Genomic DNA, 20,918 nt, shown 5'->3' on the forward strand with positions numbered 1-20,918 from the left:
GAGCATTTATGACCAACTTTTATTTCTTAAAGTATTATAATTCTATTTTTTTGTTAGACTAAGTGATAAAGAAGTTTATATCCACCAATAAATGGTCAAGTGTATTGGTAAAATACATTATACTTTTAAGAGGAGAATTGATTCGAATATTAAAATAATATTATTAAAATAAATAGTCACAAACTATATATATAAAATTATATCTTTCAAGATGATTTGATAGGTTTAAAGACATAATTTAATTGCTGGATTGTGATTTTCACATAAATATAAATATTTAATAAAGATAATCATCCTCATATTTTGTATGTATAATAACAAAAGCATCAATATTTTGGGAATATAAGGAATCATCACTTTTTCAATAATGTTATCTCTCTATAGTTGAAAAGTTAAAATATAATTTAAAATAAAATTTTCTTTTTCATTTTCTTTATTTTTATTTTATAATTTTGTATGATTATTTAAATAGGATTGAATTGATTAATCAGATTAAAATTGATTGGGACATTGATTTTGAAAAAGTTTTAGATTAACGAGATAGAAATCAGTATAAATTGAGCTAAAAATTAGTTGAACAGATTAAATTGATTTATAATAGTCTTTTATTTTGTAACTTTTAATAATTTATTTAATCAAATTTCTTAGGCTGGTTAAACCCAGTAATCGGTGACTTAATCGGTTTTATCACCGATTTGACTTTAAAATTTTGATTTTTGTAGCTATAAAATTGTAAGAATTATTTAAACTGAAATTCATTTTAAGAAATATCAAATTAAAATTTAATTTATATTCTAACTTAAATATATATAAATATTTAAAACTTATATCTCAAAAATATTTTCAAAACTTATAATTTTAGATAATTGTATTAATATATTTTATTTAATGTAAACTAATATTATTTTAAAAGTTTAAAGTCTTGTAAGATATTTAATTTTTTAAAATAATTAATTAAGCTCTTAAAAATGCATTTAATGTGTATTAATTAATCCTTTGATTTATAGATTTCATCTTTGATTGATATTGTACTAATGTGGCTATTAATAATGACTGACTCATTCATTATTTCTTGATGTGGTAAACCACGTCAACATAATTGCTAATGTGACATGCTAATGTGGATCATGACATTAGCATAATTGTGTGACCAACGATGTATTTGAAGAATAATGTCTTAAATAGCCCTTTTGTAACACCCTAAACCCGTATCCGTCGCTGGAGTAGGGCTATAGAGTATTACCAACTAATAGAAACATTTAACATACATATCATCAATGCATCATTCAAATCAAAGCTTAAAACATACCAAAATCACTCCATTTAACCTAGTTTATAACCACTTATACACCTAACCATCTTAGGTTCAAATCAACATGCCCAATTATAGCTCCAACACTCAAACTTAACTTAGGTAAATCATCAAATGATCAAATCATTTAAGCAAACATTACTTTTAAGTAATGCATAAAACTTCAAACATGTATTTACAATCATTTAAACTTATAAATTCATATTCCCTAGGACTTACTAACAAAAGGGACATTATCACTAAATTTGTCTCGTAGGTACATGCCAAAAAGAAACACAAAAGAAAACATTACCAACATTAAGTACGGGATACTTGAAGGATGCCGAGTCCGATTCTACTATTTATCTAACCTGCAAACATACAAATCAAATTACATTCAATAGATTTCATTTATTTAGCTAATCACAAGAACAATTGACAATAATATAAAATTTTAACTTAACCAAATGAAACTTCAATTATTTCGATAATTCAAGTAACCTTGTTGTATGATCTATTAGCTATGTGGCACCCGGTGCCTAGCAGATAAACCGCAGAGGAGTTTGCGCCCAGCGCTAGTCTGGTTAACCGACAATATTGAAAGTGAGCCTAGCTCTAGTTGGATAAACCAACAATGTTTGTGCCCAGCGCTAGTCGAAGATACTGACGATAATAAAAGTGAGCCCAACTCTAGTTGGATGAACCAACGGTGTTTGCGCCCAACGCTAGTCGAATAAACCGACGGTTGTGTGCCCAGCAATAGTTAGACAAGGATTGAGCTCAGCGCTAGTCGAATATATCGACAAAATTCCACAGTGAGCCCAGCTCTAGTTGAATATATCAACGATTGTACAATTATTTACTTCCACAAATTCCAAATTCATTTTCTTTAACATTAAATCGATAATATACATACATTTTATATGAAGAGCTAATTTAGAATTAATTAATTAAATAGTAATTAGAAAAATTAAGTTCGAGTCCACGAACTTACCGGAATTATGCTTGTGAACAATTATTCAGTAGCTTTCTCTTTTTCACGATTGGCAACAAAAGCTCTCGTATCTCGATCTAGAAATATTAATTTAATTAAATCAATTACTCAACAATTATAGTTACACATTTAACCATTAACAATTGTTATTCAATCAACTTAACCCTTGCCACAAATAATATCGTCATACAACCGAGTATATTTATATACTTATGTGTAAATATTTCAAATTCTCAACAATGGAATTTATCACTCATTACCATGCCATCTAAAAATTTAACAGCAGCTACATGCTTAACCATTAATCCCATTCAAATCATCATACGATCACATTAAAATGACAATTGAAATTAACATCTCTACTTCATTTAATTATTTTTTTCCAGCTCATAAACATTCAAAGCAAAACAGCCTTTGCATGCCAAATTTCTCCCAACAACATTAAACTCAATCTCATTATTCAATATATTACCAATGTGCAAATTATAAGATTATCCTTAACAAGTTTCTTTTTTCCCCTAAAACATCCATGCATTTAAGCTCACCATTAAATCCAAAAGAAAATTTAAACTACATCTATGGCATTATCCACTACTTCCAAAAAAAATTCTCCATTCTAGCATAAAGATTAGCTAAATTAATCTATTCTCAACTCAAAAATATAACAAAAATGAAAATCCCTTTGAGAAATACTTACATGCATTCAAAGATAGCAAATAAACTAACCAAGCTTTTCCCATTTGCCTTCAATGGTTTTTCGGCAGTAACGAGGAAGAAGAAAAACATTTCCCCCACTCCCCGCTTACTTACCTTTCTTTATTATTTTCTTTTTCCTATAATCATTAATATTTTCTTTTGCTATTATTTATTTCTCTTACATATAATAATTATCCTATTATAATTATTAATGATATATCGCCTATATATATATATATATATATCCACTAACCCCATATGACTAAAAAATGGACTATTTAATTAAATAGTCCTTGGCAACTATTTCTTTTCTTATTAAACCATCTCTTTTAATTTTTTTATAATTTATTATATATTCTAATTACCAATTGTTTCAATAATTTATATATATATATATATTTAGTATATATATATACCATCATAAACTTCCACTATGAAAACCTATATAAGTAATGGCCTATTTATTGAATAAGTCCTTTAATCAAGTCCTACTTTGCCATTTAATAATAACTATTATTTCTTTCTCATAATTAATTTAGTCCCTAACAATTAAAATTATTAATTTAATATTCAATTAGCTTCTAAAGTAACTCCCAAAATTATAATATTAATATTTTTAAACTCGATATAAGAAGGCGGGTCCTAGAAATATATTTTTCGACACCCACGACGTATGGGACATTACACTTTTCATATCTATTAATAAGTTAACAAAGGATGATTTAAATTATCAATTTTCAATAATTGAATAATTAAATTATAATTTTTATAATTAAGCGTTTAAAACTTATTAATAATTAAGTTATCATGATGTAATATACCTATGTTTTATATCCTTTTACTTAGTTACTTAATGCTAAATCTGATTTTGTTTCCGTCGGTGTTATTTAATTATCAAGTTGCTTTGTTTCATCCAAAAGATATGAAAACTCTCTAATATTTTCAATAAATTTTTATAATTAATAGTTTTATAATTAAAATAATTTTTAAAATGATCATATTCTGTAATGTTTTAAACTTTATAAGTTTTTGCTAACATGATGATCCACGCTAGCATGACATGTCAAAAATAACACCTAAGTTTATTAGTTAATAATCATGCCAATACATTAATGGTCAAAACGGATCCTAATAATTAAAAGGTTTAATTGATGCAATTTTTTAATATAAGAACTATATTGAGTACGTTTTTATTCAGTAATTTAATTGATTTTTGAAAATATTATGGGGCTTCTTAAACTATTAAATATTTTTTTATTAATAATAAAAATCATTAAAATTTGAAAAATGATAAAATTAATAAATTTTTATTTTATTTAACAAAATAATTTTGAAACTTATCATCATATTCCTAGTAAAATATCTAGTCAATCAAATGTATCAATGATTTAAAAAATTAATTAGTATTTTCCTATATTACTTTCTTGATAATCACATTCACATCACTTATATCCCATTGAAATATGAACATTGAAAAATATCACAATATTAATTTTTCAATTTTTAATGAAAAAAATAGATACTATAAAAGTTTTTCTCTTGTTTAGGGTCCAACTCCCGAAACCCAAAATAATTACTAATTTATGGAAAATAAATAAATAATTAATTAATTAATGAAATTGAATCCATTCAAAGATCAAGTGTGTTCTAGTGTCACAAGCCAAGGTGCAAAGCCCGTGACCATCGCATAAAATACATCCCATGGAGGTCTATCGGTTAGATGGGGATCAGTTAACCCACTAGAATTGGCCTGATCCAAAGGACTAATGAAGAAACCTGTCTATTTGAAGCCTGGGTGGCCCAATGAAGCAGATATGGAAAGTTAGACTACCTTGGTAAATAGAGAAACTAATCTTAGAAGATTGAAGAGAATAATATCTGATAAGATTATATTTGATTTGATTATGTAATCTTGTAAATCCCTTAGTTGTAGGGATAGACTTCATCTATAAATAGAGAGCCTCCCCTCAGTTGTAAATCATCCATTGCATTCCATTATTTAGTTATGAATACTAAAGTGAGAGCATTTTCTCAAACACCGCTCGTGCATTATTTTCTGTGGCTATTCTGTTCTTTTGAGATTTTTTTTATTTGTGTGGTGCCTTGGAGGAATTATGCGATGATCCTCACTTTGTTGGGAGTTAGGTTGACTTGGGTGTGCTTGAAATGAAGGAATACTCTAAGGCTGCACAGATTGCGAGACTAAATTTCTAGCCTTGTGACAGTTGGTATCCGAGCTTAGGTTGCGAAGGCACAATTCGAGATGTCGAAAGAAGTTACCGATAAGAATGAGTTAGTGGAGACCCATTGGTGGGCCAGAAAACCAATCCTATTGAAGGACAAGTTCTCCGCTATAGAGGAACGAGTGGTCAATCTCAAGAAGTCTACGGGGGACGTGAGAGAGACAGTCGATGTGGTCAAAGGACGCACAGAAGACTTGAAAAAGCAGCTCAAGGATTATGTGATAAAGTCTTTTAGTTCCAATATGGAAAAGCTACAAAAGTTGCTCAATTCCATTAGGAATAACCTGGCAGAGAGGAATGATGCTTTTGAGGCCATGATGATGGCTTTGAAGGAGGAAAAAATGACCACAATGAGAGCTTTGAGCACAAGAATAGAGGAGCTCAAGGGAGAGCTTGTCTTGTGTCGAGCAACCATGGATAGAGAAGTTTCGAGTGCAACACTCAATTGCGAGGTAGACGTTCTGAAGCCAAAAGAGTTTGTGGGGACACGGTTCGCATGCAATGTGGAAAATTTCTTGTGGAGGATGGATCAATACTTCTGTACCAAAGGCATCATGGACGATGCTAGTAAGATAAACACTACTACCATGTTTCTTGCTGATTTTGCGCTTTTATGGTGGAGGAGTAAGTCCACAAGTAAAAGGCATAGTGAGATCGGGACTTGAGAAGAGTTCCAACATGAGTTGAAATGCCAATTTTACTCGGAATATGCCAAGGAGGAAGCTTAAGAAAAGTTGTGACAGCTTATGCAATGAGGCACAGTTGGAGAGTATGTTCGAGAATTCAGGAAACTCATGCTCCAAATTTCAGATGTGAACGATAATGAGGTATTTCTTGCCTTCAAGAAAGGGTTAAAGACGTGGGTCAGACAGGAATTGAAACGTAGAGGTGCCTGAGAGTTGTTGAAAGCCATGATGGTAGCGGAGCTTGTGATTAAGCTAGGTTTAGGAAAGACAAGCTTGAGCCTTTTGAGTTCAAGAAAATGGGCATATGTGGGGGGAACCATGAGGAAGATAGTGGCAATGGCAATGACAATGGTGGTAATGGGAAACTACGAGATGGGAAGATGAAATCCAACAACCCAAAAAAAAAGAGGAGCAAGATGAGATGCTTCCTTTGTGATGGTTCACATGTGTTAAAGAGATGTCTGAAGAGATTCGTGCTTTCAAGAAATGAAAAGTTCGAAAGAGGGGCCAAGAGATTTGAGTTGAGCGCAACTGGTGTCGAAGCCAAGGAGGACAAATAAAATAAGATGTCAGTGGAGTGTTTCTTGTGTGGTAATCTGCATAGGTTGTGGAGCTATCCAAAGAAGTCTTCCTTCAAAGGGACGATGGGTCAAAAAAATGCCCAAGAAACTTGGTTTGAGTGCAAGGGGTGTTGAAGCCAAGAAGGTAAAGAGGAACAAGAGAAAGCGAGTGAAATGCTTCTTGTGTTGTGGTTTGCAGGAGTTGCGAAACTATCTAGAGCAATCCAAGCTAGCCATAGTAAAGAGAAAGGTAACAACGAAGCTTGTTGAGTCATCAGAGGGGCTTCCACCCAAGGAAGAGGTGAGTTATGCATCAAACTTAGAGGAAATAGTAGTGATGCAAACATTGAAGCTAGGACCAATGAGGCTCAATTCGGGGAAAGTGATAGAGCTTGTTGTGTCATCGTAGAGGCTTCCACCCAAGGAAAATGTGAGTTGTACATCAGACTTTGAGGAAAAAGTAGGGATGAAAATATTAAAGTTAGGATCAATAAGGCTAATTTCTGTTGAATCATAGAATGAGCTACCACCTAAGGGAGAGGTGAGTTGTGCATCAGACTTTGGGAAAGTGGTGATGCAAACTAGATAGTTGAGTCGAGTAAATGTATCGAGTGAGGTAAATCTTGAACACTGTGGTGGTGTTTTACATTTGGACTTACCATCACCTTAGCAAGAAAATAGGGGCCCTTTCAAAGTTTTAAAGTAAGGAAACTGAGGGGCTATGGGCAAGCCAAATCCTAGTTGTGTGGATTAAGAGGATTCGAATCGAGGCAAGCCAAAATTAGGGCACTAGCGATGGCTTCTTACCAACGAGAGTGCCAACGAGTGGAATAGATCGAGTTAAGAGGCGACAAAAGCTGAGGCAAAATTTCTGAGGGGTGGGACGACTCGATAGTGAGACTAGTTGGGAAAGAGCTAAGGCATCAAGAAAGTTTCCAGACAAATCAAATTAGTGCCATTCCGAAGGTGCAACAAGTGTGTTGCGAGAATGGGTGGGGGAGAATGTCACAGGCCAAGGTGCAAAGCCTTTGAACATTGCACAAAATGCATCCCATTGAGGTCTATCAATTAAATGAGGATCATTTGACCCACGAGAATTGGCTTGATTCAAAGAATTGATGAATAAGCCTGTTTATTTGAAGCTTGGGTGGCCCAATAAAGCATATATGGAAAGTTAGACTACCTTGGTAAATAAAGAAACCAATCTTAGAAGATTGAATAGAATAATAACTGATAAGATTATATTTGATTTAATTATGTAATCTTGTAAATCCCTCAATTATAGGGACATGCTTCATCTCTTTCGTCAATGTAACTCGATCTATACCGTCGAATTTTTGGGAGCTCAACTATAAATAGAGCCTCCCCTTAGTTGTAAATCATCAATTTTATTCCATTCTTTAGTTGTGAATACTAAAGTTACATAACTAAAATAAATTCATATAGCGTGTCCATTTAGATAATTGTATTTTAATAATAACCACATTAAGTCATAATGGTGGAATTTACATTAAAAAATGTGTCAATAAATTTTTGGTTATGAAGTCTAACAACCTGTAATCTGGATCCGATGATTGGGTCGGGTATGGAGTGTTATAAGAATCACCTCTGTTGGTGACCTCGCTAATAAATTCGTGAAGGGGTTAGCTATTGCTGCTAAGCTGTCAGAAGAGGCTAGACTTAGAGAGGTAACATCATTAGGGAAACATGTCTGTTTGAAGAAGCTTAGAGATGCGCTAGAATCTTTAAAAGGATGCGTGGCTGGAAGAAAAAAGGATGATGTAGAGGAAGCTATAGCCATGGTGGAAGCTCTGACAGTTCAACTTACTCAAAGAGGAGAATTTATTTAAGAAAAGGCAAAAGTGAAGAAACTAGCAACTTTCCTAAAGCAAACTTCGGAAGATGCTAAAAAGCTTATCGATGAGGAAAGAAATTTTGCACGTGTTGAAATTGGGAATGCTAGAGCAACAACTTAAAGAGCGGAAGAGGCCCTCCAGGAGAAAGAAGAAATGTAACACCCCAAGACTAGGCCAAGTAGGTTCAACCCGAATTTGGTGTGCCACATTAGCCACCAAAGTGACTCCCCGTTAACTCCCAACCTAACCTCCAACACACTACTTATAACAACAAATAATGTGTTAAATTAAAACATAGCAACGAAAATAATTCACACACAGTGGGAAACATGTGAGCTTACAAAACCACAAAGAAAGGTTCGCATATCTTAACAGCAACAAGACTTACGAGTTCGCAAAAATTAAATAACAATAATTTCTGTAATAATATCTAACACAATTTTATTTCACGCAAAGTACTAGTTCGCACCAAAAACATAGTTCGCTAAATACCAACAGTTCGTATATTACTTAAGTTCGCAATATGAACATACACCAAAAGTTCGCATATAGACAGACTTCATATACAAAAGAAACATACATGCAAAGGTTACCATACTTTAGAGGAGTACTTAAAAATACATGGGTTCACACACATATATGGGTTTGCTAAGTGAGGGGTACTATGTAATTATTGAGGTTGCAGAAAAACTATACTTTCAACAAATCAGATTTACATATTATAGTCGAAGGAATATACATAACACCCATGCATGAATAAACATTGATCTTTATTCATAATACTTAATGATAGTAGGATATTCCATATATGGTTTGCAACAACAAGTAGACTTAACATAAAAGAGATTATTTCAAATAAAGTCAACTTATGAAAATTTTAAACCCACATGATAATATAAACCCTATCACTGAATTTTCCAAGTTTGCCAATATCAATACAGGAGTGAGCCTCGCCAAGTCATCAACCTCGCCATTGCTATCCACGACCTACTTACTTGCGAAGTAAGAGAGGAGTGAGTGAGTTCATTGCGAACTCAGTGAATAACTAGAAATCCACATGGTATGCTTAAAAACAAAGCTTAAAATAGGAAAAAGACTTAATCTTAAATTGTTTCGCGTGTTGGGTTTGCGGGTGAGGTTGCAAGACCCAGTTCTTAGATCCTATCAGAAAACATAGGTTTTGTAAAAACAGTTTCAAAAACTTAGTAGCCAAATATCAAAGTTTGCTAATAAGGCATGCCTTAAGTCGCAAGGCCTGTTTCACTTAAAAGAAACATTTAAAAACTCATGTCTGGGTTCGCCTTAGGTCGCGAAGCCAACTTGCACATACTTTTCAAAAAACTCGAACAAGGTCCGCCTTAGGTCGCAAAACCGATTCGCACATACTTATTAGAAAACACAAACATGGTCTGCCTTAGGTTGCAAGACCAGTTCGCTTATCAAAATATTATCTCATTGGATATGCGAATCTCCTTATAACACTTCAGAATGACTCAAAAAGCCTAGAAACATGTCCCATAAGTGCAACACGAGGCAATACACTCTCTTATACACCAACATGTCCCGGTGAATGGAGCGTAGCTTGACATTCCCTTATCTCTCCACATGTCCCAATGCCTCAACACCTAAAGTCAATGACAAGCTTTACTGAGAATCTTATAGGTGAGTACTCACAATCCTTTGGTATACCAATATATCCAACATGACTCACAAAGGAGCATGTATAGAGGCATATAGAGATAGCTCGCATAAGGAGCTAGCATAAAACTTAGCTTAAAATCATATTTTCAAGTTCATAATTTGAAATAGAGTCTTGTAGCTTAAAACTAGGGTTTTGTAGAAAACTTACCTTGGAACTTGGTTTCAAAAACAAACTTCTTTAGAAAGTATATCAATTAACATACTTACGACAAAACCCATATTACCCTTTTGAAAATATAGATGCGAACATTCATTTAATGATCCAAATCACTCATACTGAAAACATGGCAGTTAACATATTTCTGATAAATCGTAGATCACTCACCGAAATACTGAGAAACTTAAACAAGAATGTATTTGCCTTTATCCTTGTTTGTAGATGGTCTAGCTAGTTTGCGACATGCATAAACACACACAGAGTACTTAAACAAACAAAACATACAGATTTCACACATGTGTAACGGGTTTGTGCAAGTTTACATAGTCGTTCAAGTAATACGTAAGTAAAATGAGTTATTGTCTCCACAGGGACTGTATAAGCTTAACCGATTAATTACAAAATTATGATTAAAAATTTGATATAAAAACTTAATAATTTGGATGGTGATGATTAAACTAAGTAAAATTAACTAGATGCAAATATTAATCTCTATGCAATTCTAATCTAGATGCAATTTACGTAAATGTATGAATGAATGGATTTAGCAGCAAAAATAAGCAACATTAAATGGGCTAGGATAATTATATTAATCAATTCAATGTACTTTATCATGCTTAATAATGTTTGGAAATACTTCCACGGCAACTCGATCTTTCATGAGTTTGGAAACCAAATTAAGTCCTTTCGGAGTCTTTTACTTAGTTAAATTTTCATTTTACTGATCATATTAACTAAGGGTTTCTTAGCATTTATGTAAGGTCATAGGGACATTTATGTTTGCAACAGTTTAATTACATAAACCTAAAAATTATGCAAGGTAAGAAAGATAACTAAAGATATTACGAATCTCAACTTAGTCGGGTTTAAAGATATAAATTGAGCATTGCACTTTTCAATTATGTGTCTACTAGCCGTTGTCTGGTTAGGATCGCTCAACTAATCTGAGTGCACCCAATCACGTATGAATGAAATGCATAATGATATTAATTGAAAACATGATTGACTGAGGCCTAAACAAGAATAAAATAGATCTTATTGAATTAACATAATCATCCTAGCAAATAGGATTTAAAATATCATTGTTGATGTCAAAAACAATAAACTCAAAGCAAACATAAATAAAATAGATAACAAGAGGAAAGAGTAAACTCTATTTAGTTAAGCAGCCTTTCAGATCTATTCTGACTGATTCAGTTTAGTAGCCTTTTGGATCTATTCTGACTGATTCTGTTCAGTAGCCTTTCGGATCTATTCTGACTGATGCGCTCCTCCGTTCTGCTTGGTGCTTCTTTTGCTAAGGAGTTCCTAAGGTGACTAGCCAAAGAATACTTTTGACAAAGCTTTTGTGGCTAAAGGATGGGAAGGAGATGGGTGACTATGCAAGGGAAAGGAGAAGGGAAATGAAATGTGGAGAAAATGCTAATGAGAGAAGATAAATGAGATGTGAGGGATGAGAGACAAAGGATTAAGGGATTGGTGCATGGTATTTATAGGTGAAGGTAAGGGGTAGAGTTAACTAAAGATAGATTCAAAATTCTTTCTTTTTCTACCACTCATGGCCAGCCCTATTTCAAGGAGAAGGGGATGACTAAGTCTCCTCATTTTGAATTCAAACCAAGGCTATTAACAGCCATAGGGTGGACGATTTCAACAGCAAAGTAGTTGGGCTGATTTCTAATTATTTTCCAATTGTAAGAACCTTTAATTAAATACCCCAAAGCTTGCTTTTAGGCTGCCATCTACTTGTGCCAAAACTGGGCTTTAGTTCCCCCTTGTTGGACAGTTTCTTAGTCGAATAATTTAGCAGACATGTCCATCTTTTAGCACCTGTTTTACTGGGTTAAATTATCAACCTCATTACCCAAATTACATGGTCTTGCCATCCACATGAATTAATTTGTGCATGTCCATGTTTCATTCACATTAATCACATTTTCAATGGTCCTCCTACATAGTGAAACATCACATATTAATAAATTAACATGAAATAATATAAAATATATACAAAAATCATGTAATTAAGCACAATTTCACATACTTTATAAATTCATGTCCAATATTACTAATTAAGTAAAATTCACTTATTTTAATAACAATTACTCAAGATAAACATAATTATTAAGTAAAAAGGTGGTAAAAGTAACTAGAAAAACCCTATATAATTTCGAGTTTACAACATGCAAACAAACCTAGCTATCAAAACAATCATACCTAATAAGACAGAGACTTGCCTTGTTGCTTAGAACAAAGACTTTGACGATAGAATATTTAGAGAAGAATTTCATAGAGTTAAGGATCATATTTATAGACTTAAGAGTCTTGGAAATATTAGGAAACCCTACTTGACTTAGGAAGGACGTTACTTGCACATAAAGTTTTCCTAGATACATTATATCTTTATTTTCTAATTTGAGTATGACTGTATCTTTGACTGATGAACCCCAGTTCACAACTTACCTAGCGAACCCTAGCTTGCCAAATAGACTGACGAACTCCTACTAGAAAAAAGTCTAGTGAACCCCCTTACCACATCTTTTGGCATACACTGCCACAGGCGAACTTCTTGCTGAAGCTCTTTTTATGGCAAACCCCCAGCTCGCCTAATCTTGGTGAACACTCCCTTGCAAGACCAAAACTTCCAGGCTAGATCTGGAGATGTTACAACAAATGTCTCAAGCTCCAGGAAAACAAGACCTAGAAGAACTAATGAAGGAGGTTCAAGAGGCTAAACAAATCAAAGTGCTGCACTAACCAAGCAAGGTCACAGATATGGAACATGAGCTTCATGTGCATTAAGGGTTCAACTTGCAGAAAATTCTAAGCATTCTGCACTGCTTCAGAAAGAGCTAGTAAGAAGCAAATTTGAGTTTCTTAGAAAGAAACTTGGAGTTTGCAACAGCTGGAGCAAGGAGAAGTGTTGAAGATTTGCTTCACTACTATAACAAAATATCTAGCTAATTTTAGCAAGTTCTCTGATTGTTAGAGATTTATTAAGGATTATGAATTTTTTAGTAGCCTATTTTAGTCAATGGTTGTTAAATTTTTTTTCCCTATAGTTTTCAGTTCAATAAAATATACACTTTATACAGAAATTATTTATCTTTGTTGTTTTCTTTTCAAACCAGTTTTTCTCAAAAACTCCAACAAAAAAAGAAAAAGGAAAAAAAAAAATTCGGTTTTGGTTTCTCGGTTTCTCGAGTTAGAGAGCTTGGGACATCGGATTGTCAATTTGAACAGTCAACCAGTGTCGTTTGAGGTGAAAAAGAACATAGCCTGGGCTCAAGGCGATCGGATGGTCGATGATGAAGATCGGGGCCTATTTAGCCTGAAGGTTTTGTGTCTTTTTTTGTAGATCTCGGGGAAAGTTTTCAACCAACTAATCCGAGAAAATGAAGAGGGAGGAGAGCACTACATGCCAGTGCCATTGTTTGGACTGGAAAAGGACGCTGAGGACGAAGCAATCACGGCCATGCATCTCTTGCTGGCTAAGGTTTCAAAAAACCAAAAAGGAGCCTTGTTTTGTTTCGGATGAAGGCACATTAAAATAAAGTTAAAAATGATGCGACAGCCCCATCACTCAGAATTGGTAAAAGGCGAAATTTGAAACCCAAACTACGACAAGAAACCAGTCCAAGATTTTACAAAGAAGAATCCAAGCAAAGCAGCGCCGACATTCAAGGAAGTGATAATCCCGATCATTAGATTGAGCTCGGGTGTGATAATGCAAAAGAGAGTCCTTAACAAGGCGCTCACCGTATGCTCTTTCCATTGTAGAACTCATTCCGACTCGGCGCCTTCGTCACAATTGAGAATCAGCAACTCTGATATGTCAGTACCCGTTTCTTTCAAAAAGACAATATTAAATTCCAAGATCAAATCCAAGAAGTACATAAAATTTCACAGTTGAAGTAATTAATTTTTTTGTAAAATAATATTACAGAAATTCAAAATTCGACAAGAAAATCGTAGGTTTAGAAACTCACTTGCTTTGTCCCTTTTGGTTGAAGATCAGTTGATCTTGATCTTATGCTACAACGAGAGAAACAGAGCAGAAGAATACCACTTCTAATAAAATTTTATGTTAAGAGAGAATTGGAATAGATAAATTTTACGACTCACTTGACCTGGTTTCTCTGACAGGTGATTTCCAGTTATCAAGAAAATTGCAAATTTCCTGCAATTGTGTTGTTAGTCAATTTTATTTATGAAAATTGTTTTCCAACCATTGAGTATCATTATTATTAACAGTGTTTTCTATATTTTGAGTTGTTGATGAAACACTACTTTTATTTTTATTTTTATTTTACGTTAATGTAATATAAATATAACTGTATAGATTTACGTTATAATGAAATAAAGTCTAAAATATGTATGGACATGTTTAAATAATTTTTAATTATCTAATAGGTTTAAATATTTCTAATACTCTTTTGAAATTTGAAAATTACTTTTGAGATATTTAGTTCTTAAGGAATTCTTTTTAATTTTAAAAACTCTTTAAAGTTCAAAAATAAAAATATTCTAAAAATATAAAAAAATATAAAAAATTAATGTTATCTAAATTAGATAGGATTGGTTGGACCAAGATTTGATTGGGGTATCAGCCTGGTGAAAGGCGAAAACCCGGTTGACCAATGAACCGGTATGGACTAATCAAACCGCACTAAAAAAAAAACTAGTTGAACTGGCAATTAAAATGATTTTTAGTAATTTTTTATTTTTAATTTTAATAAATTATTTGCTTTGAGCTGATCCGGTTTGACCATTCAGGGAACCAATTGTTCAAATTAACTCGAAATCATTTTAATTGCCAATTCAACCAATCTTGTAGCTTGAATCCTCTAATCTGTACTAGTTCTTGGGTCAACCAATTTTTTACATCTTATGGGACTAATACACCAACTGGTACCCAGTTCAACCGATTCGACTAGTTGATTTCTGTTCGATTTAGATAATATTAAATTTTAAATTTCTTTATATATTTAAAACCATTTTTACCATAATGAGATGTAATTAAATTATTTTTCATAAAACAATCATTTGGGAATTTGTCACTAAACTCTTTTTAATATTGACACAAACAAAATGTCACTAAAACATTTCCCACAAAATTTTCTTGTTGTAATTCTTGGCCCAAAACATTAAATGACATAATCTTATGTTATCAAAGTTGTCATATAAATTAAAAGATAAATAATAGAGTGACAAAACTATTTTTGTCACGTTCAACCTATTTTTGTGACAAAAATAATATGCCACTTTTTTTATATATTATAAACATGACAAATCAAATTGTCACAAATAAATATTATTAATAATAGAGGCACAAAGATAAAAAAAATTTTTTGAAAACAAAAAGAATATTAATATTTCGTTACTAATAAAAATCATGTTCGTGACGATAAATAATCATCACCAATTTGGTCAAGACATCACAAAAACATCTCCCACCAAATCCTTTTAGTGGTAAATTTTGGTGCTAGACATTTAGTGATATAAACTTATGATGTTTCTTGAAATTGTCATATAAGATATACTATCAATTATTAAACGTGGCGGCTATTTACTTTCGTCATATTTTTAGGGTATTTTGTGACGTTATTTACATTGAAAATTTGTCACTAATTGATTGATTTGTTGTAGTGGTTGTTGGAAATAAGTGTGATAGTGTGAAAGTGCATGTCTAGAAATGTTTCTAGCTAGGTAAGACTTGGTACTTAAGTGTGTCATGTACACTACCTCTCATTCTTGGGAACCTACATGGTGCTTTATTCATCAACTATGATCACTATTTTAGTATCCAATTGTGACGAAAAACTAAGCCATTATAACTCTATAGAAATCAAGAATGGAGAAATGATAATCCTGTTAAGCCAAATGTCAATATGGTTGAATCAAATGATATAATTTTTGTGGTCATTTCTCAATTCAATATTATGACTAATATGAAAAATAGGTGATGGACAGTGGTGCAACTCGACACATTTATGGTAATTAAAAAATACCTTTTGTGTCCTACTTCTAAGTGGAAGAAGGAGAAGAGGCTATCTATCTTAGAAACTCTTAAAACTGCACATGTGCTTGGAAAAGGCAAGGTTTTGTTCAAACTTACATCTAAAAAGACAATAGCCTAAGTGAGGTGTTCATATTCCTAATGTTTAAACTAGTTTGGCTTCAACTGGATTATTACGAAAAGTTGAAGTGAAAGTTTCCTTCGAATATGACAAGGTCATAATGACTAAAAATATACTTTTATGAGAAAAGACTTTTGTAACCATATATTATTTGTTGTTTTATTTGGAAATTATTAATGGTAATATTAGTCTATTTGCTTGCTCGATTGATATATCATGATCTATGTGGCATGTTAGTAGTGAAATTTGTGAATATATGTTGTCCTATAACTTAAACAAAATTAGACATTAAAATACTTACTAAAATGTGTGATTGTTAATTCAAGTATACTTGAAAATTATTTTCATTTCATTTGTGTATGTTAGATTCCTTATATGAAAATGATTATACACCTTATGTTTTGAATATTATTGTTTCTAACTTAAAATGTATGAAAATGTAGGGTGTCTAAAGATAATGTCTTTTGATCTTAAGAAAAGAAATATGAATTTTGATTGCATGTCGTGACCATACTAAACATAATGTTGCATATATATAATATTTCATGTTGCAAATAGTGACTTGTTTAATCATAATATTATACTTGAGATAAAAATGTTGATTTTTTTAGCATATTTTTCCTTTAAAAATTGATAATATTTCTCATGCACCTATTTTACAAAATGATTGTGGACATGAGAATTTTAGAAAGTCTGAAACTGTAACACCCCAATCATTGATGGTTGACTGAGGTGTTTCACATAGAGTAGACTTATACACAATTTTGATGAACAACAATTTAATTGGGGCATTATCTTAAGAATGTTTTTAAAACACAAGTAACCAATTGGTTTACACCATAATATAAACACAATTGAATTTAAAACTTTCAGCTGAAATATTTCCTTTGAAATACAATACTGGTAGTGACAATAACATATAAAAAAATTTGGTGTATACAAGTAGAAATCACTTAACAAAACATAACTCATAAAAACTTGAACTAATCCCTCAAGGGGTAACATTCTTTTAAAACTATAATTAAATAAAAAAGTACTTAATTACGTACTCAACTTCCAAATAGAAGTACATGCCACCCCCAAAAGAACATATGCATGTTACAAAACTAACATAGGCGAAGCTCACTACAGAGGTCACTTTTTCTAGCTGAGTCCTTTCAACAAGCCTACGACGAATTATCACCTGGAAGGGGGAACGAAAGAGAGGAGTAAGTTCAAAAGAACTTAGTGAGCTCTAGCAAGGAAAATTCAACCTTTATAGATGAAATACAAAAGGAAGAATGATACTACAACTGCAAACTCAAGCATAAAGACTAATACATCGACATTACACGCCGAGACATTCAGGCGAACACTCTCATATGATTGGCGAATACCTAACCATGGCGAATAACATCCCCCGGTGAATTCTAACATCGGGCGTATACTTTCTTCATTACAACCTTACCTTAACAGAGTTGACACTTTTCCCTCGGAATACAAATTCTATCAACACTACCCTTACATCTCAAGCACATTATCAGATTTACTCTTACCTTCGTTCTAAGCTCACCTCCACTATAGTGGATTTTAATGCGCCAACTACAACATTTAACCATTATGCTACAAGCTCAACACAACAAAAAGGAACAAAAACATGATTTACCACTTAGCATTCAATCTTATCAAAAGTTCATATTAACCAAATATGCATATCATGTCACACATCCAGAATCATATTTTCTTACTCTTGTGTTGTCCTTCTTTGGGTAAAACCTCGAATCCCAATTACATATCAGAATAGATATCACATTTCTTATCATTTTGAACACATGTGTGTTTCCATGAGTTCAGGGCTCTTTTCCAAGTTTAACAACTAACATGTCCTACCTATGACATCACCCCTACCAGAATCCCAACACTCACGCTAACTGGTTAATAACTAATATACCCTACCAATGGCCCACCAACTTGGTTAGCAACAATCATGCCTACTAGTGGCCCATCATATACTCTTACCTAGTTAGAAACCAACATGCCCTACCAATGGTCCATCATATACGCCAATCTAGTTAGCAACTGTCATGCCCTAACAGTAGCCTATCAGAATTGGATACCGAGCTTACACCCCAAGGAAGTCATATCTATTTCATATTACATACAAGCACATGTAGATGATTACATACAGAAACTTACCACACCATATGAGGACATCTTATCTGAATTCTAAACTAAAACAACCAGAATTTTGTATTATACCCAAGCTAGAAGGAAACTCAGAGAAGAGTAGCAAAGATTGGATACTCATCGAATAACTTAAATGAAGTTGGTTTCACCAAGACCTTCATTACATTCACAAACTTAGTCTAACATTCAAACCTTTGCTGGTTCCTCCCCGACAAAGAATCCTTCTTTAAGCAGATTACCAGAGAAACACCAAGCACAAACAAAAAGGAACAAGAATCCCCCCTAAACAAAAATCTCACAAATATTTATATATAGCTCACAGCTCTCACAAAACTAACACGTGGCTAACATGCAAAGCTAACTCACCACCTTAATGTGGCCAACATAATCATTCTAGGCAAAACTCACCTTAAGTATTCATTGCACCATAGTTAATTTCTAACTAGATCTTAACAAGAAACCAACCATAACATAAGTAACATACGTGTTCGAACAGAAACAATTTGGTCCATAGTCACATAATCCACTACTGGCAGATACTAACAAAAAGATCTATTACACGTATCTTACCAAGAGAAACACTGATTAGCGGGTTCCAACAATGACCACGCCAACACATAACGACCAAAACTTATACTTCACCAAAAGCCTAATTCTTCAACCAAAATCATCAAAAAATTATTAGAATAACCAAACAATCCACCAATCAGGGTGCGGCAAACAATAATAATATAGAATTGGTAGATAAGGCACAATTTAGCCTTACCCTAGCTTAAACTTAGCCAACTATTTGCCCAAACAATTCACCAACCAGGACAACATAGGGCAGAGTATTAAAAAAAACACCTGGATTGAAATGATTCATTAACTTATTTTGAAGCAATTTCTTCTTATGATGCTCCTTTTTGGAAAAACACTATTAAAGCAAAACTGAATTCCATTTTACAAAAAAAAAAAAACTTGGAACTTAGTTTATTTACCTTTTAGAGGAGAGCTCATTGGTTGGAAATGGCTTATTAAAAGAAACTTAAACTAAGTGGTTTTATTACAAAGCTAGTGTAACCTCTCTAACCCAGCCCAGACGCTATGGTCGAATTATGGAAGTCACACTAGCCACCGAAATGGCCCAATACAACATTCTGTTTGCAAAAAATAGTTTGGAAGCCCATTTCACAAAGGATTCAGATTATTTAATTCTTAATTTTGTTCAATTTATCTAAAACGATCATTTAGGGAACAACTTTAGTAACTAAAGCATGAAATAGGTTTAAATTGTTGAGTTTCAAATCTCCACGAAGGGTATTGATACAAAATAGAAAAGTATCGATATGATTTGGGTATTTCAGTAATTTTGAAGTTTATAAAACGTGATCAATCGGTATCGATACTTTTATAAGTATCAATACTATTTGGCAATCTTTTTTCTTTAAAAATCGATTTATATGATCAGGAATGAATACTAGATGCCAAGGTATTGATCTTTTTCGTTAAGGCTAAAAAAATGCTTTTTAAAAATAGTTTCATTTCGGTTTCAAAAGCGAAATTAATTTAACCCATTTTATGAAAACATCATTTTATTTTTAGTTATTTTCCCTTAATTTAGTTTCAAAGTTAATGGAAAAATCATATTCGAACCATTTAAATATAATTTAACAATTTTGAAATTCCTTATAGTACCAAAGTTATTGACAAACAGAATAATGCAAAATCCGGAAAAGTTAGAAAAATAGAGTCCATGCCACAATATATTAAACATAACAAAATCAATCAGTCGTTATGAAATAGTTTAAAATGTACATTTTTAAGGAAAACTTGACGATAGTGCTCTGAGTGCTAAGTTTGACCCCTAACCTCACAAGTTATCTAAAGAGTTGGGAAAAACTAAAGAGTGAGCTATGAAGCTCAATGTGGTCTTAACATATAAGTTGTAAGTATATAAAACAATAATTAATAGTATACAGGTTTGCACTATACAGTACATATCAGATTATCAATCTCACAATGATCTTAGTAAATATATAGTATGCATTAATGACAGTGCAGTTTTCCTACCCAACCATCTGCTACACTCCACAGTAAGAGTTCCCAAAAACTCATCCAACCCTACACACCAAACAGTATTTTGTGGATGAACCGCTAGTAAATTTGTAGTTGAATTGCCAGTATATCAATAGGTTGTAGATAAACCACCAGTAAAACAATAATTTGATCGATAAACCGATCCAACATTAAATGCATCACTTTATCCTTCAAAACCCAAATCTCATGCAACAGTATGGCATGCTAATGATTACAGAAAACAATAATAGTTGTAACATGCAATTATCATGTGAGCGGTAATAGTTTGCAGATTTATTATTAAGAGTGAGTATGCACTAACGGTATGAGTAGTAATATCACTAGAGCCACACCAAACATATCGAACAACACC

At 32.7% G+C, this 20,918-nt stretch overlaps 1 long non-coding RNA gene across 1 annotated transcript; it reads right to left on the minus strand.

The window, feature by feature from the left end:
• Nucleotides 1–1,432: 1,432 nt before the first annotated feature.
• Nucleotides 1,433–3,081, minus strand: LOC105767660 (uncharacterized). The gene is made up of 3 exons (XR_001125567.2): nucleotides 2,983–3,081; nucleotides 2,286–2,362; nucleotides 1,433–1,662 (listed from the first exon to the last, which is right to left on the minus strand). It is a non-coding gene; the product is annotated as an uncharacterized LOC105767660 (long non-coding RNA).
• Nucleotides 3,082–20,918: the final 17,837 nt, after the last annotated feature.

This window comes from Gossypium raimondii, chromosome 5 (assembly GCF_025698545.1).
Source record: "Gossypium raimondii isolate GPD5lz chromosome 5, ASM2569854v1, whole genome shotgun sequence".
Taxonomy (NCBI): Eukaryota; Viridiplantae; Streptophyta; class Magnoliopsida; order Malvales; family Malvaceae; genus Gossypium; species Gossypium raimondii.